We start from the raw sequence: 24,655 nt of genomic DNA on the forward strand, positions 1-24,655 counted from the left end.
TGTAAAGGAAATTAGCACTTATAAAGTTTCTCAGAAACATAGAGAAACTAACCCAAACGAATTTCATGTTCCTGTGAACTGGGAAACACTCAGTATTAAACTAATTTAAAGCTATTAAGGTTACTAAAGTTATTTTAAGTTTGTCAATTTAATTAATATAGATACATCTTTAGAGTCATCAACATTAAGTATAATACTTTCTTTGTACCTAGGTTTAATAGAAGTCAAATAAGATATTATGTCTGTTGCAAATTTGTCAGCAAGAAAAATAACTTGGTATGATTAAATTTTTAATAAATTAAATGTAAGTAAGATAAGAGCTTTTGGCTGGAATCTTTAGGAATAATTATGTTTTAGAATTGTTTACTTAAAGATAATCTCTCCATCTGCTCCTTCTGGGACCCCTATCATGCAAATGTTGGTGCATTTGACATTGCCCCAGAGGTCTCTTAAACTGTCCATATTTCCTTTCATTATTTTTTTCTTTATTTTCTGTTCCATGGCAGTGATTTCCACCACTCTGTCTTCCAGCTCATTGATTCATTCTTCTACCTCATTTATTCTGCTATTGATTTATTCTAATGTATTTTTCATTTCAGTTACTGTATTCATCAACTCTGCTTGGTTATTCTTTATATTTTCTAACTCTTTGCTAAAAACTTCTTGTAACTCAGAGAGGGCCTGACAAAATATTTTAAGAAATAATAGCTGAAAACTTCCCTAACATGGGAAAAGAAACAGTCACTGAAGTCCAAGAAACACAGAGAGTTCCCTAGATAAACCTAAGGAGGGGGCTGCCCTCGTGGCACAGTGGTTGAGAGTCCGCCTGCCGATGCAGGGGACATGGGTTCATGCCCCGGTCCAGGAAGATCCCACATGCTGCGGAGTGGCTAGGCCCGTGAGCCATGGCCATTGAACCTGCGCGTCCAGAGCCTGTGCTCCACAGTGGGAGAGGCCACAACAGTGAGAGGCCCACATACCGGGAAAAAAAAAAACCTAAGGAGGAACATGCTGAGACATATAATAATCAAATTGACAAAAATTGAAGACAAAGAGAAAATATTAAAAGCAACAAGGGAAAGCAACAAATAACATAAAAGGAAATTCCCATAAGATTATAAGCTGAATTTTCAGGAAAAACTCAGCAGGCCAGAAGGGAGTGGCACGATATATTTAAAGTGAGGAAAGGGAAGAGCCTACAACCAAGAATACTCTACCCAGCAGGGTTCTCATTCAGATTCGAAGGAGAAATCAAACGCTTTACAGAAAGCACAAGCTAAAAGAATTCAGCAGCACCAAAACAGCTTTAAAACAAATGCTAAAGGAACTTCTCTAGGCTGAAAAGAAAAGACCACAACTAGATACAAGAAAAGTATGAAATGGGAAAGCTCACCAGTAAAGGCAAATATACAGTAAAGATAGGAAATCATCCACATACAAATATGATATCTAAGCAAATAATCATGAGAGGAGAGTACAAATGCAGGATATTTGAAATGCATTTGAAATTAAGAGATCAACAACTTAACACAAATATATATATATATATATATATATAGAGAGAGAGAGAGAGAGAGAGAGAGAGAGGGAGAGAGAGAAAGAGACTGATATATATATATACGTATATATAGATAGATAGATAGGTATAGAGAGATAGATAGATAGATATAGACTGCTATATCAAAACCTCATGGTAACCACAAACCAAAAATCTATAATAGATATAACACAAATAAGTAAAAGGAATCCAAACACAACATTAAAGGAAGTCACCACATCAAATGAGAAGAGAAAAAAAGAGGAAAGGAAGAAAAAGAGACGGACAAAAATAAATCCAAAACAATTAACAAAATTTCAGTGAGAACATACATATTGATAATTACCTTAAATGTAAATGGATTAAATGCTCCAACCAAAAGATATATATTGGCTGAATGGATAAAAAACACTATATATATGCTGGCTACAAAAGCCCCACTTCACATCTAGAGACACATACAGCCTAAAAGTGAGGGGATGGAAAAAGTTATTACATGCAAATGGGAATCAAAAGAAAGCTGGAGTAGCAATACTCATATCAGACAAACTAGACTTTAAAATAAAGACTATGACAAGAGACAAAAAGGATACTACATAATGATCAGGGGATCAATCCAAGAAGAAGATATAACAACTGTAAATTTATATGTACCCAACACAGGAGCATCTCAATATAAAAGGTAATTGTTAACAGACATAAAAGGAGAAGTTGACAGTAACACAATAATAGTGGGGGACTTTAACACCACATTACATCAATGGAGAGATTATCCAGAAAGAAGATCAAAAAGGAAACAAAGGCCTTAAATGACACATTAGACCAGATGGACTTAATTGATATTTATAGAGCATTTTATCTGAAAGTAGCAGAATACACTTTTTCAAGTACACATGGAAGATTCTCTAGGATTGATCACATGCTGGGCCACAAAGCAGGCCTTGATAAATTTAAGAAAGTTCTTAAGAAATTTAAGAAAATTTAAGAGAGAAATTTAAGAAAGAAAATTTAAGAAATCAACTCCAAAGGAAAAACTGCCAAAAACACAAACAGGCAGAGGCTAAAAACTATGCTACTAAAGAGCCAATGGGTCACTGAAGAAATTAAAGAGGAAATCAAAAAATACCTAGAGACAAATGAAATGAAAACACGATGATCCAAAACCCATGGGAGGCAGCAAAAGTAGTTCTAACAGGAATGTTTATAGCGATACAAGCTTACCTCAGGAAACAAGAAAAATCTCAAATAAACAACCTAACTTTACCCCTAAAGCAACTAGAGAAAGAAGAAAAAACAAAACCCAAAGTTAGTAGAAGGAAAGAAATCATAAATATCAGAGCAGAAATAAATGAAATATAGACTAAGAAAACAATAGAAAAGATCAATGAAAGCAAAACCTGGTTGTTTGAAAAGATAAACAAAATTGATAAACGTTTAACCAGACTAATCAAGAAACAAAAGAGAAATGGCTCAAATTAATAAAATTAGAAATGAAAAAAGAGAAGTTACAACAGACACCACAGAAATACAAAGGATCTTAAGAGACTACTACAAGCAACTATATGCCAATAAAATGGACAACCTGGAAGAAATGGACAAATTCTTAGAAAGGTACAATCTCCCAAGACTGAACCAGGAAGAAATAGAAAATATAAACAGACCAATTACAAGAACTGAAATTGAACCTGTAATTTAAAAACTTCCAACAGACAAAAGTCCAGGACCAGACGACTTCACAGTACAATTCCATCAAACATTTAAAGAAGAGTTAACACCTATCCTTCTGACACTATTCTAAAAAATTGCAGAGGAAGGAACACTTCTGAACTCATTCTATGAGGCCACCATTCCCTGATACCAAAAGCAGAGAAAGATACCACACACAAAAAATTATAGGACAATATCACTGATGAACATAGCCACAAAAATCCTCAATGAAGGAGGGAGACGCAAGAGGGAAGACATATGGGAACATATGTTTATGTATGACTGATTCACTTTGTTATAAAGCAGAAACTAACACACCATTGTAAAGCAATTATACCCCAATAAAGATGTTAAAAAAAAAATCCTCAATGAAATACTAGCAAACCTATTCCAACAATACATTAAAAGGATTATACACAATGACCAAGTGGGAATTATCCCAGGGATGCAAGGACTTTTCAATATTCACAAATCAATCAATGTGAAACACCACATTAACAAACTGAATAATAAAAACCATATGATCATCTCAATAGATGCAGAAAAAGCTTTTGATAAAATTCAACATCCGTTTATGATAAAAACTCTCCAGAAAGTGAGCATAGAGGGAACATATCTCAACATAATAAAGGCCATATATGACAATCTCACAGCTAACATCATAATGGTGAAAAGCTGAAAGCATTTCCTCTAATGTCAGGAACAAGACGAGGATGTTCACTCACTCTCACCACTTTTATTGAACATAGCGTTGGAAGTCCTAACCACAGTAATCAGAGAAGAAAAAGAAATGAAAGGAAACCAAACTGGAAAAGAAGAAGTAAAACTGGCACTGTTTGCCGATGACATGATACTATACATAGAAAATCCTAAAGACGCTATCAGAAAACTGCTAGAGCTCATCAATGAATTTGGTAATGTTGCAGGATACAAAATTAATATGCAGAATTTTGCTTTATTAATTTGCAGTAATATGGAAAATTAATGCAGAAATCTGTTGCATTTCTATACACTAACAATGAAAGATCAGAAAGAGAAATTAAGGAAACAATCCCATTTACCATCACATCAAAAAGAATAAAATACCTAGGAATAAACCTACCTGAGGAGGCAAAAGACCTGTACTCTGAAAACTGTAAGATGCTGATGAAAGAAATCAAAGATGACATAAACAGATGAAAAGTTATACCATGTTTTTGGATTGGAAGAACCAACATTGTCATAATGACTATATTACCCAAGGCAATCTACAGATTTAATGTAATCCCTATCAAATTACCAATGGCATTTTTTTTTTTTTTTTTTTTTATGGTACGCGGGCCTCTCACTGTTGTGGCCTCTCCAGTTGCGGAGCACAGGCTCCGGACGCGCAGGCTCAACGGCCATGGCTCACGGGCCCAGCTGCTCCGCGGCATGTGGGATCTTCCCGGACTGGGGCACGACGAACCCGTGTCCCCTGCATTGGCAGACGGACTCTCAACCACTGTGCCACCAGGGAAGCCCCAATGGCATTTTTTCACAGAACTAGAATAAAAAATCTTAAACTTTGTATGGAAACACGAAAGACCCTGAATAGCCAAAGTAACCTTGAGAATGAAAAATGGAGCTGGAGGAATCAGGCTCCCTGATTTCAGACTATATTACAAAGCTACAGTCATCAAAACAGTATGGTACTGGTAAAAAAACAGAAATATAGATCAATGTAAGAGGCCAGAAAGCCCAGAAGTATACCCATACAATTATGGTCAATTAATCTACAACAAAGGAAGCAAGAATATACAATGGAGGAAAGACAGCCTCTTCAATAAGTGGTGCCAGGAAAACTAGACAACTGCATGTAAAAGAATGAAATTAGAATATTCTGTAACACTATATAAAAACAAAAACTCAAAATGGATTAAAGACCTAAATGGAAGACTGGATATTACAAAACTCCTAGAGGAAAACCTAGGCAGGACACTCTTTGACATAAATTGCAGCAATATCTTTTTGGATCCATCTCCTAGAGCAATGGAAATAAGCACAACAACAACAACAAAAACAAATTTGACCTAATTAAACTTAAAAGCTTTTATATAGCAAAGTAAGCCATAAACAAAACGAAAAGATAACCCACAGAATGGGAGAAAATATTTGCAAACAACAAGAGATTAATCTCTAAAACATATAAGCAGCTCATACAGCTCAATATCAAAAAACAAACAACCCAAGAAAAAAATGATCAGAAGACCTAAATAGATGTTTTTCCAAAGAAGACATACAGATGGCCAAAAGGCACATGAAAATATGCTCAACATCGTTAATTTTTAGAGAAATGCAAATCAAAACTATGATGAGGTATCACCTCACACCAGTCAGAATGGGCATCATCAAAAGTCTACAAATAATAAATGCTGGAGAGGGTGTGGAGAAAAGGGAATTGTCCTACACTGTTTGTGGGAAGGTAAATTAGTGCAGCCACTATGAAGAACAATATGTAGGTTCCTCAAAAAACAAAAAATAGAGCTACCATTTGATCCTGCAATCCTACTCCTGGGCATATATCCAGGGAAAACCATAATTTGAAAAGATACATGCACCCCAATGTTCATTGCATCACTATTTACAATAGCCATGACATGGAAGCAACCTAAATGTCCATCAACACATGAACAGATAAAGAAGATGTGGTATATACACACAATGGAATATTCAGCCATAAAAAAAGAATGAAATAATGCCATTTCCAGCAACAAGCATGGACTAGAGATTATCATACTAAGTGAAGTAAGTCAGACAGAGAAAGACAAACATCATATGATATTGCTTATATGTGGGATCTAAAAAAATAATACAAATGAACTTATTTACAAAACAGAAACAGACTCACAGACATAGCAAACAAACTTAGGCTTACCAAGGGGGAAAGGGGGGTTGTGGGAGGGATAACATATACATACTATTATATATAAAGTAGATAACCAACAAGGACCTACTGTATAGCACAGGGAACTATACTCAATATCTTATAATGATGTATAAGGGAAAAGAATCTGAAAAGGAATATATATATATATATATATATATATATATATTCCTTTTCTATATATATATATAACTGAAACACGGTGCTGTACACCTGAAACTAACATGATATTGTAAATCAACTATACTTCGATTAAAAAAAATCTCTCCATATATTTGGCAATTTGAACATTAGAGTTGTGCTAAATTAAGTTAAATGTTGGAAGTTTATTGAATAGCTAGGTCATTCCCAAATAAAGTAAGATACTGAAACATAAATTACTGAACATTGGCTTCCTTTTACAGAGAAAATAAAGGTATTTAGAATTATTAATAAATACATTTTGTGCCACAATGAGGTATTTTCTATAAGAAAGCACATGTTTTCAGAATTTATTATTAGTATTTTTGTTTTGCCAATCTACAGAATGCTAATGTAAAAGCTCATCATTGGCTTACTTCTTAGTTTTCACTAGAAATTAAGATTTTTAAGAGTTGAGAATTCTAATTTAAATATGTAATTAAAGCTAGTAGAAATAATAAGGGAAACATTTTAGGATACAGTAGCAAAGTAGGATGTGTGTTTTTAGGAAAAGAAGGTACAAGGAGTTGAATTGCGCTTTGTTAAGGGAAAAGAAAGTAATTTTTTTCTAGAGTTGATTGTTCCTGGATGAGAAAAAAAAAGGGACAAACTAATTTGAGTACAGAAAATTATGGAAGGTTTATCGAAAAGGAACCCTGAGAAAACAGTTTTGTGCCTGGTCAGGATTGGCTAAATTTAGAATAAATTTAATTGAGTAAATAAATTTTAAACATAAGCTGGTGCAAAATCTGAATTTTGTTTTTCTCTCTGTTAAGAGGACAAAGTTTTCTTAAACGGTCAATCGGCATTTGATAACAGATTTTAAGTTTCTTTACCTTTTAAGTGATCTATTCCATATTTGCTATTGAAATCTTTTATTGTCCCTTTGGTTAAGTGAAGAAGTATTGTTTAACAGTGACCTATGATCCTATTTGACCAAGTATTTTAAAACCTTTTGATATTTTTGGAGAAACTTCCCAAATCAAAATCTAATGAAGTTCCTTTGACCTCTAGCTAACTTTGAGATGCTTCAAAGGGCCCCTGAGACATCCCAAAGAGATGTATAATTAAACCTGATTAAACGAATTAGGTTCATTTGGAGTGTTAAATTACATGGGATTAGCATTGTCAAATGAGTAATAAATCTTATGTTGTATGGGTAAATGTTATTAATATTTAAGTATTCTAGAAATTATATGGAATTCCTAAAAATATGGTATGTCTTGGTAAAATGTTATCAGTCATAATTCCAGTTATTATCTTAAAATGTTGTATGTCACAGGAGTAACCAAGTTTCTTTGTCAATTGCATTGTAAACAGGTCTTCAACCGTGCCTTCTTAAGTCTTTTATCATTCATAGATAGCTATTGTTTTACTCTGATGTCTTTGCAAAAATTCTTCCTCTTCAAGATGATTCATAGCAAGAACTTTTTGACAACTACAGGTTTCTGATAACTTTCAGATCATATGCTGAACTGGGAGAAAAATTAAAGAATTTTATAGGAAAACCTGATGGCTTCATAAAACAGTTAACAAAAAGGACTTCCCTGGCAGTCCAGTGGTTAAGACTCCATGCTTCCACTGCAGGGGGTGCGGGTTCAATCTCTGGTTGGGGAACTAAGATCCTGCATGCCACGTGGGTGGCCAAAAGAAAAAAAAAGGATTTTTTACATAGGACTGAGTGAACTGGTGAACAGGGTTATAATTTTTATGGTTTCTGTCTGAAGTATTACTGGCTTTTAATCTGTGTTTTCCAGATACAAGGAAACTTACCTCCTAATTATGACTTACAGCGATTTGGTAAATTATACCTTTGTAAGCAGTACTGAAACATTTATCCTTTCTCACTACCTGATCCCTCCAGAGATTGGAAACGCTTGGGTTCCCAGAAGCTTTATTAGGTAAATTAGGAAGACCACCTCCTCACAGGTGCAGGAATCTCAAGGTATTTTGGAAACCTCAAAAAAGGAGGAATTCACCTGAATCTACAGATATCACCCACAAAATCTGTGACAAGCCCTTGCCGTGGTTTTCCTGGCCTTGAGAGGCATTTTAAAAATTCAATCTGAGATTTCTTATTAAAAAGTTCCAGCAAAGCCAATTTAGAAAGAGCCTGCATAATCAATTACACTTATGCAAATCATCAGGCCATGTTTATTGAAACCAGACTTATTTTGCAAACAAATTAGTCTTAATCTGGCTTTATTTGGTAGAAATGAGGGTAATTATAGACAGAAAAAGATTACGTTTCAGTGAATATTAAATTCTAGTTTAGTTAATTATGGTCTGTATTTACTAAGTCTCACTTCCCAGATAGCTCCTCACTGTTTTATTACGGTGAAGTTTAATTGAATGATTAAAAGGACACTCCAAGCTTGTTTCTGAAGCTTATCTCAGTAATCTAGCTTTAGATGCAGATTGGATGCTCCATGACCTGCAACCAGGAGATAATACATACTGGAAAAGACATCATTTAAAGAACAATGTCTAACCTAAATGGAAGGACCCTCATCAGATACTCCTAACTAGCTCATGCACAGCAAAACTGAAGGGAATTGACTCTTGGATTAATACTTCCCAGTTAGAAAGGGCCCCTGCACTGGATTGGCTATAGAGATGCCTACCAACACAAACTCACCTTAAAAAGACACTCAAACAGGAGAAACTAAACTTACACCAGGACGAGAAGACAATGACATCAGAAATAGACAGATATCCCAAGATGCCAGAACTGACCCATATGATCATTTGTAGTGTTTTTTTTTTTTTTTTTTTTTTTTTACTTCTTGGAACTTTGCATATGGATAAAACATTTTTCCATCATGGGCCTGATTCTATGCTAGTTTTAAAAATCAATCCAATTGGGGCTTCCCTGGTGGCGCAGTGGTTAAGAATCCACCTGCCAATGTAGGCGACATGGGTTCAATCCCTGGTCCGGGAAGATCTCACATGCCGCGGAGCAACTAAGTCCGTGCGCCACAACTACAGAGACTGCACTCTAGAGCCCACGAGCCACAACTACTGAGCCTGCATGCCACAACTACTGAAGCCCACGTATCTGAAGTCCATGCTCTGCAACTAGAGGAGCCACAGAGTGAGAAGCCCATGCACCGCAAGGAAGAGTAGCCCCTGCTCACTGCAACTAGAGAAAGCCTGCACGCAGCAACGAAGACCCAAGCAGCTAACAATCAATCAATCAATCCAGTTGTCGCGTTTGTGGTCAATTACCAGACACAAAGTTGTGTCTGGAACTTCTGGTTTACCTTGGTGGATTTGTCCTCTCCAAGGCTCTAACTGGATGGGTCTTGGGAAATTTATTCTAGAAGAAAGAAGTTATAGTTTTGTTTGGGCCACTATTGATATTACTAGATGAGACTCCCTCACTTGACCTATCAATTATACTTGCTCTGACCATCGCCATAAATACAAATTTTCTCTTAAAGTTACTCAGTCTCAATCAGAGCAACAAGCAAAATTTTGGCCAAAAAATATAACCTCCCTCCATTGTGGGATGGCTTTATATGGCTAACATGAGGCTATGATCACTTAAATTTAAGGTCCCCCTTATGTTGGGAACAGTCAAACCATACTAAGGATAACCAGCCTAATAACACTAGGAAATTGGACTGGGTGCCTTATGCACAATGCCTGTGTATCATTTCCCTTAACGATAAGAACTGTTACAGAACAGACTACGTCAGAAGACCTGGTGATATACTGTGCCACACCTAATGGAAGTTCTTGACTTAAATTCTTACTTATGACCTTACTCATACTACTAGCTATATTACCTGTATATTGCCTATTTTACAAGATTGCTGTTTCTTGCATTACTAAATGTGTGACAGAGCCTTTGATAAAATGATGACTAGGTTACCTGAAGCAAGTAACCAGTTATATAGTTCTATATAAGAACAATGATTGTAATAGTGTAACTCTAGATATGGTAAGAAGAAACAAGAGGGAACCATTTTCTGGACCATAACAGACTAGTAAGACAGGTGGTCCAGAGACCTTTGGCTACTGTTAATAGGACCTAGTCCAGTCACATTGAGTGGCCTATCTACGAAATCCTTGCCTGACCTAGGAATGAGCATTCCTAGCACTGTGGGACAAAACGGTCACGAAATGCCTCCCAAACCATGGTCGAATTTATGACCACGAGGGGGCGCTGTCACTACAAATTATTGCTGGCCATCTGGTTCTACAAGAATAAAGTCACTAGTCACTGCAATCGCTGACCCTCAACACACTCTGAAAGGAGATCAGGGCAGAGATCAGGAATGAGGCACTCTGCTCTGGGAAAAACTGGCAGAACAGGCCTTTACATAGTTAGATATTTTCAGGAGACAATTTTATGAGCCCAATTTCTTGCATCTTTTCATATCTAGACAAGCACTAAAATCATTAATGGGGACATCTGCTCCTCGTGACTAGCAGCAAACCTTCTGCCAAAATGTGTGCTTGACTGCATGTATCCCCACTTCACTAATATCATATATATACTGACCCCCGCCCCAACCTCTAGGGAGCAGTTCCTCAGAGCTATCTGAGATGCTATCTCCCAAGCTACAGTCCTTATTTGGCCCCAAATAAAACTTAACTCACAACTCTCACGTTGTGCTTTTTTTTTTTTTCAGTCAATGAGAAGAATAGTCATGCAAATCCAGGTATGTCTGACTGCAAAGATACCATCTGAATCCTGAAAACCCTTCACAGGCCAGTTGTTCCATATTACCTCTCAATGCCATATCCTCTCATACTGTACATAGCTAGTAATTTCTCACTTAATATTTATTTACTGTTTCTTAGTGGTTCCAATTTTTTCTTTTTTTTTTTCAGTACATAGGCTTTGCTATCTTCTTGCTCCCATAACACTTTGTATGTGTCATTTAACTTGTGAGCTCTCAAAAATGAATTGCTAACGAGAAGAGTGAATCATTTTCCATGTTTAGTTTCCAAGATTTCTCATTTTGAAAAAATAGGTTTCCAAATATTAACTTGCTTTAAATGATTACGCATACAAACCCCACATCCATAAACTTTATCTTAAATTAAAAATAAAAGCCTGCCAAGCTAGAGTACATAAATAGCTCTTTTAAAATCACTGGATAAGAGTTTAAATTACCAGAGGTTGCATCATTATGGGTTATTTGAGAATTGTTTGTCTTCTATAATATGAAGTTATTCTCATAGGAATACTGATTAAAATAGAAACCAGATGTGTTTTTCAATACTAGAGTGAAAAAAATGACAAACAAGTAGAAAATTATTATAAGAATGACCTAAGGAGGTTTCTAGAAACTTGAAGCATGGGTATAATAGAAAAAGTGTGTGTGTGTGTGTGTGTGTGTGTGTGTGTGTGAGAGAGAGAGAGAGAGAAGAATAAAAAAATGAAGGAGAATGAATAGGATAAGAAACAGTTTCAGAATTCAAAACAGAAGAAAAAAACTTCCTAAACCTTGATAAATATTTGGTATCACCAAGGAAATAGCATAAATGAATTTTTACCTATGGACCAAAAAAGTGAAAAAGGAAAAAAACAGGGACAAGATGGTCTTTCAGTCTAAAGGAATAAATTAAATACGAAAAAGATGAGGACTATTGTTGAAAGAAAAAAAAAGCCCCCTTTAAATTTAAAATATGACACACTCTGGGTGCAATAAAACGATCCAGAAATTTTATATTTTTCACCCCTCTCTTCCACATTTTTAGAGGGATGAAAAGAACAATAATGTTTTTGATGCTTTGAATTTGCTTCTTGGTTTTATTTTCGATTATATTAGAAATACAGTATACTTACTACTACAATATGTCAACATGCTGAGTGGAATAAATGGAATGGAAGGTGTAAAGGCAATCAAGGGAAGGGAGGAGTACACCATACATAATTTCATTACCATTTTTGAATTAGTCTTTAATCGCCCCTTTCATTATACTAAGAACTAGTGTTATTCTCTTTAATTTTATTTACTCAAGGCAAAAATAATAAAGTGAATGCTACTCTATTATCCTTCGAATAATTTAAAATATAGTAGAACTTCATTCATTTGGGGTCCCTTAATTCAGAATTTGTTACCATTCAAATTGAGTTTGCACTGAAGTTTATCTTTCTGCTTTGCAGATATTTCCAAGATAGTACAAATTAGTAGGATAAATCAGTTGTCAGGGGAGATTTAAAAATATTTAAGAGAGAAAGCAACTTTCAAACATCTTTCAGTACTTTCACATTCACATTTGCAAATAAGTTAATAAGCTATTTCTATATTTTTCTTATTGATTCAATTAAGCCAGGTGACAGTTTGATTTATTACACATATAGTTCTTGGCATTAATAAACAGTACTTCTTTTAAAATATACTATAATTTTTGATTTTTACTAATTCAGCAATTCTCTAAACTCATGAAACTACGCTTCCAACTTCCAAGCTTTTTTTTTAATATATATAAATTTATTTATTTATTTTTGGCTGCATCGGGTCTTCATTGCTGTGCACTGGCTTTTCTCTAGCTGCAGTGAGCCGGGGCTACTCTTTGTTGTGGAGCACAGGCTCTAGGCGTGAGGGCTTCAGTAGTTGCAGCACACAGCCTCAGTAGTTGTGGTGTATGGGCTTAGATGCTCCACGGCATGTGGGATCTTCCTGGACCAGGGCTCGAACCCGTGTCCCCTGCATTGGCAGGCAGATCCTTAACCACTGCACAACCAGGGAAGTCCTCCAAGCTTCTTAGGCTAGGAAATCAAAGCTACAATCTTGTGCAGCCAAAAAATTCTATTAGAAAAAAATCAGGCAGTCTTTCGTTTTTCTTCTGGCTACTATCAAATGACTGATTAACTGTCTTTTTTTTTTAACTTCACTAATTTCTCTTGGCATTAGATATACGAAAGTTTAGTTTCTGATATTTTGTTGTTGCATAGTTCCCTGTGCAACAACAAAATATGGCATTATATGCTGATATGAACTACTCTACTACAACATTCCTCTAGAATATAAAAGCAATTTTCTTTTAGGTAAAATAGAAAGAGTATTAAGTATTGATTTCTTTTTAAATTGCCAACATTGTTAGTTCAAAACTTCTTTCTCAGTGTCACAAGAATTGACTGAACTGTACATTAACCTATACTTGGACAACTTTGAAACCCATTTATGGCTGTAACCAAAAAATAAAACTCCTTTAGGCTTTTATAATAAGGTCTCATAACATAGCTTGCCTTCTGATAATTTCAGGTGTTATAACACTGGGGTCTTTGATATTCTGGTTGTCAGAAATATTTTTAATTAGGGAAATGAGGAAGGATAGCCCTCATTTAATATTTTTGTCAAAATACATACTTAATACTGCTATGAGAAAAGTTTTCTTTTTGCACCAGAGTACCTTAAAAAGAGATTCTAATTCCACACTTTGTGTTAACTGATTTGCAATATGCTTACTGGTTCTCATTTTAAGGGAGTAACAGGTCCAGATCCCTCTGATCCAGAATGAGTAGGTTTTTTGGGTTATAGCATTCCTCTCACCTAAACTTTCCAACCGCCTGATTTCCCCCTCCAATGCTGGTCTTCTTCCAGTCTTTCTTATCTCTACAAATGACACCACTATTTATCCTGTTACAAATGTCAGACATCTGGAATTTAACCTTGACTCCTCCTTGTCTTTCACATTGAATCTATCACCAAGATTTGTCTCCAAAATTTCTCTACCTGCTTCTTTCCCACTCCCTGCCATGATCCTAGTCTAAGGAATCATCATCTGCAAAGTGGATTATAGCCACAGCCTCCTAACTGGTCTCCTTACTTCAACTTTTGCCATCCTCCAAACCATTCTCACAAAGTTTTCAGGATGATCACATTACTCATTGATTATTACCCATTATACTTAGGATCAGATCCAAAGTCCCCATTGTTGATATCAAGATCCTACACACGTTGCTTTCAAATCACCTAACTTTCCCCTTGTTAACTCTGTTCCAGTTATACTGTCATTTAGTTTCTGGAACACACCTCATTTTCACCTCAGAGCCTTTGTTTTCCCTGTTACCTTTGCCTGGAATACATTACTTCCACTTCTGATTTTTTCTTATCCTTCAGATCTCAGCTTAAATGTCACCTCCTCACAAAGGTCTTTTGTGACCAGATTTAAACCATCCCTTCTCCTCCCTTCTCCCTCAAGTTATTTGTTACCATAGTACCTATTTATTTCCTCCTGCAATATAATCAGAATTCTTTTATATGTTCATAATCTGTCCCCTCCTCCATGATTTAAGCTCCATGAAGTCAGGGACCTTGCTTATCTTACCGAACAGTATATCTCTATCATACTGCGTACTACCTAAATACACCGTAAATGTTGATTTGAAGCAAGTAGCTGAGTTCATCAAGGGACAAAGATTTTATTGCATCATTGAAAACTCAATATGTAAAATTTCAAAGGAAATATCTGATAATTGCTTACATGACTCTTGGGTTCCTCACCAGACTGAAGATATAAGAGAGAAGAAAGAAAGAGAGGAGAGTGGAGCCAGAGAAAGTAGGGAGAGGGAGAAGCAGAGAGACAATTTGTGAGGAGGATTTCTTCTCTGTTAGTTCCCTTACCTACCAAGAGACGTGAGGAGCAGGTGAATCTCCCGTTACCCTAAATCTAGTGAGACAGGTGTTCTGGAAGTGTTGATCATCACAGAGGATGTTGGAACAGAAGTTCCCATGTTAGAAAAAGAAGACTAGAATTTTATTCAGGAAAAATGGAGGTGTTACTGAATACTTTTGAGCAGAAAAATAACATGATTACAACTGTGCTTTAGGAAGATTAACTTGACAGCAACACATAAAATGGATTGGAGGTTGGAGAGAAGAGATGAAAGGAGATGGGTTAGGATAGAACGGACATGAAAGATAATAATTACTTGACTTAGGATGTGAAGGTAACAACTGATAGGAAGAAACAGGTGTTGAAGAAATTGTGGTGGTAGGATTGATAATTTTTGGAATTGATTAGCGGGAGAACTCATTATAACTGAGTTAATATTAAATACAATTGAAGGGAAAATATGAGTAATATTTAAAGATAGCAAGAAGGTTTAGTTTGAAAAGAAAGCCAGGGAGAAGTATGAACCTCCTTTCTCTTATGCATGAGTTATTTTGTTAGCTGCCAGTTTTACATGGACCTATATTTTACCAGATGCCTGGCTTTCTGTGAATGTATCTTTATACTAAGGATGTTGGACTCCATAACTTTCTTCTTCTTTACTACCATAATTATCTCTATTCTACCTCCTTCTTCCACTTTTGAAAAGTTCATCTAGTGCTGAAAAGTCATGGTTTTAAAGCTAATGAATGAAAAATTAAAACAATTTTGTAATTAACACACTGACATCCATGACATTAAAAAAATTGCTAGTTTTACTCCTCATTTTGCTATGTAGGCAATGAATATGGAACCAAAGAATGACAATTTAAAGCAAAGAATGTAATAACCCTGACTGCATAGAGTATTTGTTGTTTTTTATAATGTTTTCCTAGGGGTGAAGCAAAACTCTCTCCATAGCCATTATAACAATTTCCAACTGTTAAGAGTGGCACTAGGCTGTCAAAAACAGGCACTAATGTATTGCCCTGAATCAAGGAGACTGAGTCTTTGCTAAAGTTAAGCATTAATTTAAAGGGTGTCAAGGCAATCAAGAGTAAATTATATAATGTAACTTCATTATACAGAAAAAAGAAGAGCTAGTGACTCTCGAGATCTTGCTCCAGGTCCAAAGTTGTTTAGTAAGTTAAAAACATAATTTCAAGAGCTTGAATTCTAGATTAGCATTTTAGATAACTTTTTATAAACATAAAATGAAATAAAACAAATTTTTATAGACTCAGAGACACAAAGAGTCTAGATACATTTGTAAACTGAGATATTTATATAGTTGAGTCACAGGCACACCACAATTTTGAGCATATGACTCAAACTTTGTATCTTATATACAGTTAGTTTTTAAATGTTAGGGCACAAGAGTAAGCACAAAGTTTGCATAAATGAAGATTTATAGGAACCCCAGGCTTGCTCAATTACTTTCGGGATTTTACTCCAGAGTTTAAACTATTGTCTTCGACCAGGTCTATAAGGTCTATAAGTAGAAACGCCTGTACTCCAGCTTCCTATTACACTTAGAATAAACCCAAACTCCTATTACCATGACCTTCGAAGTTCTTTATGATCTGGCTTCTGTCTACTTTTCCACTTTCACTAATCTCTCACTCCTTTTCCCATTGCTCATGTACTTCATTAATATTGGCCTTCTTTCAGTTCTTGGAACACACCAAGGTCAGTCTTGTTCCAGGCATCTCAAAATTTACCTTCTCAGGTGGGCCTTTCTTACTTTCAACCCCCCTTACCTCCCACCCCCAGTTAGTGGAAAACTTATGTCAATTATTCTTGGGTTCCCCTCTTCTGCTTCAAGATGAGATAGAATTCAAGGGTCTTGTTCAGGGCCAAGCCAAGGGCTTCTGGTTGTTGAGTCATTTGTCTACTCTGGTTACTTCTGGGTGTTCACTGACTCTGCTCACACAGTTCCTTCAGGTCTGAGTTCTCTGCTCTTCCAGATTTCTTTTAAAACATGGGAAATCTTTATGAGGGGTGCTTATGAGCCAGTCTGTTTAGACACATGGGCAGGCTTTACTCTTTGGAGCTTTGCTGCTTCTGCTGTGTGCTGTGGAGTTACCAGAAATGTAGAGCTTGGCTTCCCAAATAGACTTTTCTCTATGCTGCCTGTTCTATGGACTCTACCTTCTCTGGGATGCCTCTCAAAGGCACTTTTATGTTTCACTTCTTTTCAGGGAATTTAGCACAGTTTTTTTTTTTTTTTTTTTCTCTTAAACTCCAGACTTTATGTGTAAACTATAGGCATAGCTATGACTGAATATTTTTTAAAAACTGTATTCATAATTTCCTCTAAAATGGCTTTCCAAAGCTGGCATCTAAAGAGCTCTATCATCTCTCAACTCAAAAGAGCCTTAGGATCATCTTTGACTCCCCCTTTTTCTTCTTCTTTCTTAGTAAATGAAATTACTGGCTTCAAAACAGCTTTTCTTTCTCTTCCCACTGCCAATCTGTTGATTCTGGAAGTTATCATTGCACACTGTAATAGCTTCTTGATTTGTCTCCATGCTAGTATTCTGCTCCCCAAACCATTCTTTATACCATCACAAGATAAATGAACCTATTACTATCCATTTCCAAAATACTTCATAGCTCCTAACTGTTTCCCAGTTGAGGTGAGATGATCTGGCTTGTTATTTATGGTCCTGAAAGATTTGAACCCTCCATTCTCTTGCCTGCATTCCTTCTAGACTCTCCCCAACCTCTTTCTTAAATTATTCTCTTTAGTCAAAATTTTACTCTGTTCATGTATCTCATTACTTGCACTTGTAATATTGCATGAACTAGAATATTCTCTTCCCAGGCTACTTACCAGCTGTACTTCTCTAAACGGTCCTAACAGTTATTCCCTAATTCTTTGAAGAGATCACTTTGTGCAGGCTTTTGATAATCTTTCTATTATTGTCTTGAATTATAAATTTGTTGTGATTTACTTTTCATGTTATCTTTCCCTAATTAGACTGTGGACCTTTTTTCTAATTTTAATTTTATTTTTTTAAAAATCTTTATTGGAGTTTAACATCTTTATTTAAAATGGTGTTACTTCCTGCTGTATAACAAAGTGAATCACCTTTACATATACATATATCCCCGTATCTCCTCCCTTTTGTGTCTCCCTCCCACCCTCCCTATCCCACCCCTCTAGGTGGACACAAAGCACTGAGCTGATCTCCCTGTGCTATGTGGCTGCTTCCCACTAGCTACTTATTTTACATTTGGTAGTGTATATATGTCCATGCCACTCTCTCACTTTGTCCCAGCTTACCCTTCCTCCTCCCCATGTCCTCTAGTCCCTTCTCGACGTCTGCATCTTTATTCCTATCTTGCCCCTAGGTTCTTCAGAACCATTTTGTGTTGTTGTTTTTTAGATTCCATAAATATGCGTTAGCATATGGTATTTGTTTTCCTCTTTCTGACTTACTTCAGTCTGTTTGACAGCCTCTAGGTCCATCTGCCTCACTACAAATAACTCAATTTCGTTTCTTTTTATGGCTGAGTAATATTCCATTGTATATGTGTGCCACATCTTCTTTATCTATTCATCTGTCGATGGACACTTAGGTTGCTTCCATGTCCTGGCTATTGTAAATAGAGCTGCAATGAACATTGTGGTACGTGACTCTTTTTGAATTATGGTTTTCTCAGGGTATATGCCCAGTAGTGGGATTGCTGGGTCGTATGGTAGTTCTATTTTTAGTTTTTTAAGGAAACTCCATACTGTGCTCCATAGTGGCTCTATCAATCTACATTCCCACCAACAGTGCAAGAGTGTTCCCTTTTCTCCACACCCTCTCCAGCATTTATTGTTTGGAGATTTTTTTGAAGATGGCCATTCTGACTGGTGTGAGATGATATCTCATTGTAGTTTTGATTTGCATTTCTCTAATGATTAGTGATGTTGAGCATCCTTTCATGTGTTTGTTGGCAAACTGTATATCTTCTCGGCAGAAATGTCTGTTTAGGTCTTCTGCCCATTTTTGGATTGGGTTGTTTGTTTTTTTTGATATTGAGCTACATGAGCTGCTTGTAAATTTTGGAGATTAATCCTTTGTCAGTTGCTTCATTTGCAAATATTTTCTCCCATTCTGAGGGTCGTCTTTTGGTCTTGTTTATGGTTTCCTTTGCTGTGAAAAAGCTTTTAAGTTTCACTAGGTCCCATTTGTTTATTCTTGTTTTTATTTCCATTTCTCTAGGAGGTGGGTCAAAAAGGATCTTCCTGTGATTTATGTCATAGAGTGTTCTGCCTTTGTTTTCCTCTAAGGGATAGTGTCTGGCCTTACATTTAGGTCTTTGATCCATTTTGAGCTTATTTTTGTGTATGGTGTTAGGGAGTGTTCTAATTTCATTCCTTTACATGTAGCTGTCCAGTTTCTCCAGCGCCACTTACTGAAGAGACTGTCTTTTCTCCACTGTGTATTCTTGCCACCTTTATCAAAGATAAGGTGACCATATGTGTGTTGGTTTATCTCTGGGCTTTCTATCCTGTTCCATTGATCTATATTTCTGTTTTTGTGCCAGTACCATACAGTTTTGACTACTGTAGCTTTGTAGTATAGTCTGAAGTCAGGGAGCCTGATTCCTCCAGCTCTGTTTTTCTTTCTCAAGATTGCTTTGGCTATTCAGGGTCTCTTGTGTTTCCATACAAACTGTGAAATTTTTCATTCTAGTTCTGTGAAAAGTGCCATTGGTAGTTTGATAGGGATTGCATTGAATCTGTAGATTGCTTTGGATAGTATACTCATTTTCACAATGTTGATTCTTCCAATTCAAGAACATGGTATACCTCTCCATCTGTTTCTATCATCTTTAATTTCTTTCATCAGTGTCTTATAATTTTCTGCATACAAGTCTTTTGTCTCCTTAGGTGGGTCTATTCCTAGATATTTTACTCTTTTTGTTGCAATGGTAAATGGGAGTGTTTTCTTAATTTCACTTTCAGATTTTTCATCATTAGTGTATAGGAATGCAAGAGATTTCTGTGCATTAATTTTGTATCCTGCTGCTTAACCAAATTCATTGATTAGCTCTAGTAGTTTTCTGGTAGCATCTTTAGGATTCTCTATGTATAGTATCATGTCATCTGCAAACAGTGACAGCTTTACTTCTTCTTTTCTGATTTGGATTCCTTTTTCTTCTCCGATTGCTGTGGCTAAAACTTCCAAAACTATGTTGAATAACAGTGGTGAAAGTGGGCAACCTTGTCTTGTTCCTGATCTTAGTGGAAATGCTTTCAGTTTTTCACCATTGAGGACGATGTTGGCTGTGGGTTTGTCATATATGGCCTTTATTAGGTTGAGGTAAGTTCCCTCTATGCCTACTTTCTGGAGGGTTTTTATCATAAATGGGTGTTGAATTTTGTTGAAAGCTTTCTCTGCATCTATTGAGATGATCATATGGTTTTTCTCTTTCAATTTGTTAAGATGGTGTATCACATTGATTGATTTGCGTATATTGAAGAATCCTTGCACTCCTGGAATAAACTCCACTTGATCATGGAGTATGATCCTTTTAATGTGCTGTTGGATTCTGTTTGCTAGTATTTTGTTGAGGATTTTTGCATCTATGTTCACCAGTGATATTGGCCTGTAGTTTTCTTTCTTTGTGACATCTTTGTCTGGTTTTGGTTTCAGAGTGATGGTGGCCTCATAGAATGAGTTGGGGAGTGTTCCTCCTTCTGCTATATATTGGAAGAGTTTGAGAAGGATAGGTGTTAGCTCTTCTCTAAATGTTTGATAGAATTCGCCTGTGAAGCCCTCTAGTCCTGGGTTTTTGTTTGTTGGAAGATTTTTAATCACAGTTTCAATTTCAGTGCTTGTGATTGGTCTGTTCATATTTTCTATTTCTTCCTGATTCAGTCGTGGCACGTTGTGCATTTCTAAGAATTTGTCCATTTCTTCCAGGTTGTCCATTTTATTGGCATAGAGTTGCTTGTAGTAATCTCTCATGATCCTTTATATTTTTGCAGTGTCAGTTGTTACTTCTCCTTTTTCATTTCTAATTCTATTGACTTGAGTCTTCTCCCTTTTTTTCTTGATGAGTCTGGCTAATGGTTTATCAATTTTGTTTATCTTCTCAAAGAACCAGCTTTTAGTTTTATTGATCTTTGCTATCGTTTCCTTCATTTCTTTTTCATTTATTTCTGATCTGATCTTTATGATTTCTTTCCTTCTGCTAACTTTGGGGTGTTTTTGTTCTTCTTTCTCTAATTGTTTTAGGTGTAAGGTTAGGTTGTTTATTTGAGATGTTTCTTGTTTCTTAAGGCAGGATTGTATTGGTATAAACTTCCCTCTTATAACTGTTTTTGCTGCATCCCATAGGTTTTGGGTTGTCGTGTTTTCATCATCATTTGTTTCTAGGTATTTTTTGATTTCCTGTTTGATTTCTTCAGTGATCGCTTGGTTATTAAGTAGTGTATTGCTTAGCCTCCATGTGTTTGTATTTTTTACAGATTTTTCCCTGTAATTGATATCTAGTCTTATAGCATTGTGGTTGGAAATGATACTTGATACGATTTCAATTTTCTTAAATTTACCAAGGCTTGGTTTGTGACCCAAGATATGATGTATACTGGAGAATGTTCCATGAGCACTTGAGAAGAAAGTGTATTCTGTTGTTTTGGGATGGAATGTCCTATAAATATCAATTAAGTCCATCTTGTTTAATGTATCACTTAAAGCCTCTGTTTCCTTATTTATTTTCATTTTGGATGATCTGTGCATTGGTGAAAGTGGGGTGTTAAAGTCCCCTACTATGAATGTGTTACTGTCGATTTCCACTTTTATGGCTGTTAGTATTTGCCTTATGTATTGAGACGCTCCTATATTGGCTGCATAAATGTTTACAATTGTTATATCTTATTTTGGATTGATCCCTTGATCATTATGTTGTGTCCTTCTATGTCTCTTATAATAGTATTTGTTTTAAAGTCTATTTTGTCTGATATGAGAATTGCTACTCCAGCTTTCGTTTGATTTCCATTTACATGGAATATCTTTTTCCATCCCTCACTTTCAGTCTGTATGTGTGTCTAGGTCTGAAGTGGGTCTCTTGTAGACAGCATATATATAGGGCTTGTTTTCGTATCCATTCAGCCAGTCTATGACTTTTGGTTGGAGCATTTAATCCATTTACATTTAAGGTAGTTATCACTATGTATGTTCCTAATACCATTTTCTTAATTGTTTGGGGATTGTCATTGTAGGTCTTTTCTTTCTCTTGTGTTTCCTGCCTAGAGAAGTTCCTTCAGCATTTGTTGTAGAGCTGGTTTGGTGGTGCTGAATTCTCTTAGCTTTTGCTTTTCTGTACAGGTTTTAATTTCTCCCTTGAATCTGAACGAGATCCTTGCTGGGTAGAGTAATCTTGGTTTTAGGTTTTTCCCTTTCATCACTTTAAATATGTCCTGCCAGTCCCTTCTGGCTTGCAGAGTTTCTGCTGTAAGATTAGCTGTTAACCTTATGGGGATTCCCTTGTATGTTATTTGTTGTTTTTCCCTTGATGCTTTTAATATTTTTTCTTTGTATTTAATTTTTGATAGTTTGATTAATATGTGTCTTGGTTTGTTTCTCCTTGAATTTATCCTGAATGGGACTCTCAGTGCTTCCTGGACTTGATTTACTATTTCCTCTCCCATGTTAGGAAAGTTTTCAACTATATTCTCTTCAAATATTTTCTCAGTCCTTTTAAGACAATCCATTTTTAAATTTAAGTCTTGAATATTTAATTAGCAATTTTTGACCTCTGATCTATTGATTTCTTACTATAAAATCTGTAGGGTCAATTTGGAACAGATGAATTTAGGAGCTCTTGAATATCTTTACATGTGAACTAACTGTTAATAATTTTCATTTCTTTAGAAGAAATATCCAAGTCCTAGGAGTTCTGACCGTGCTCAGTATTGTTGCCTACAAAACTAACGGAGGTATGATCCAGATCACAGTAGCATCATACTTTCTTTTTTTTTTTTTTCTTTCTTTTCCCCCTTTTTAGAAAAATACATGATGGAATATTTTGTAGCTATCTAGCTTTCAACAGAGGCAATTAAGGAAGGGCCATCCTCTTCTGCTCTAATAAACTTAGAAATGTCATATTTGGTGCCTAAAGAATAACTGAATATGTTTAAACTATGCTGTGCTATTGATTCTGTTCTCCAAAAGCATAGACACAAAGGGAAATCACATAAATTATAATACAACTGAACATACTTAATTTTGTTTTCCTATTTGGTCTACATGCACCACCTGGTGGTAAAGTCGTGTATTTCAAGTGCAGTGTTTGTGTGTGTGTGTGTGTGTGTGTGTGTGTGTGTGTGTGTGTATGTGTGTGTTGGGGGTATTAATATGGGAAAGAGAATTTTAATATGTATTCCTAATTATTGTTTTAGATTAACAATGCAATTATTTTGCAACAAATATCTAATAAAACACTAGAACGCTACTATATACACGTTAGAACAGGAAATAAAGGGGAGAATAACTCATGTTGGAAAGCAAAGTAGCATTCTCTTATTTACATGAGCTATACCTCTTAAAATTCCATCCCTAAATTAACATTTATTTATTGCATTAATGTTCTTATTAAGGGCAAGAGTCAAACATTGATAACCAATATAAAACCATATAATTTTTTTTAATTTTTAAGAATAATAATTTTAAAAGTATGTATCTTCTTCCTTATCTTAGTAGTTAGTGTAAGTAACAAGTCACAGAATTTTAAAACTACAAGGCACAATAGAATCATCTAGACTAATTTTACAAATGTAGCAGCTGAGATTCAGAAATGTCAGGTGACTTGCCCAGGCCATACTGGTAATTAGTGGCCCAACTCAAATAAGAATGTTGTTATTCTTACTTTCAGTCTAGTAACATAAGATATAAAATTTTACTCATATGCAATGCAGAAATATCTCTGTATGAAGAGATACACCCTTAACTCAGCTACATAGTTCTTGAAGACAGTAAGGTGTGAATTAATACACATTAGTAGTTTCATTCTAACATTCTGAACACAAAGGAGTAATAGTAGAAATGCATGCATCATAAAGCCATGTAAAAGATTTTAAATTAAAAAAATCCCTTTTACATACATGTTCCAAGGAATATTTTCAACTTATATACAACTTCTATGTTATAAGACAATCTAAAAAAATTCCCTTTCCCTTTCTAACTGCTTCAGAGTCAGAGATTTGTTTCTACAAAGTAGGTACCCAGTTGTAGGTCTGAGCATAAACCATGTTCATAGCTCCCTCTCATGACCATTGAATGAATACTATACAAGCCTCCTTTATTCTCGCTGTTGTATTCAACTAACAGCTCACTGGTTAAGTTTTAATTGCTTCCAATGAGGTCAGCAAAGGTATTTATCGAAAAGCCCTGAATAAAAGGCTCCACACACACACACACAAGCTCACACGCGCTCACATACACAGAGAAAATCCTCTTGCCTGTTGATTTATGGAAACAATTATGATTCTGCTGGAGAATTTCTCAGCTGAGAAATAGTTTGTAGCTACAGTAGAGAGGCTCAAGTTGCACAGGGCAGACAACAGACATGGAATTCTTGTGTATCCAGCTGTTATCAACAGAACAAGTAAGTGACTGTTATTTGTCTTTAAAAATAATGCTGAATATTTGTTAGTAGTTTATCTCTTTTTCTGGTTTTAGTACTGAGGGGAAAAGTAAAGTTACCAG

General features: G+C 35.7%; 2 protein-coding genes across 4 annotated transcripts in view; one reads left to right on the forward strand and one right to left on the reverse strand.

Moving 5' to 3' along the window:
• The window catches only part of FAM227B (family with sequence similarity 227 member B), a 277,213-nt gene that overhangs the window by 86,244 nt on the left and 166,314 nt on the right, over window positions 1-24,655 (reverse strand). The window lies entirely within an intron of this gene.
• The window catches only part of FGF7 (fibroblast growth factor 7), a 62,974-nt gene continuing 62,610 nt past the window's right edge, over window positions 24,292-24,655 (forward strand). For 2 of the 3 annotated variants that reach the window (XM_067746597.1, XM_067746606.1), the window contains exon 1: window positions 24,292-24,554. The gene's annotated coding sequence lies outside the window, so the exon portion shown is untranslated. The remainder of the gene's footprint in view (window positions 24,555-24,655) is intronic. The other variant, XM_067746614.1, reaches the window with a different exon arrangement.

The sequence above is a fragment of the Pseudorca crassidens genome, chromosome 1 (assembly GCF_039906515.1).
Source record: "Pseudorca crassidens isolate mPseCra1 chromosome 1, mPseCra1.hap1, whole genome shotgun sequence".
In the NCBI taxonomy this organism is placed as follows: Eukaryota; Metazoa; Chordata; class Mammalia; order Artiodactyla; family Delphinidae; genus Pseudorca; species Pseudorca crassidens.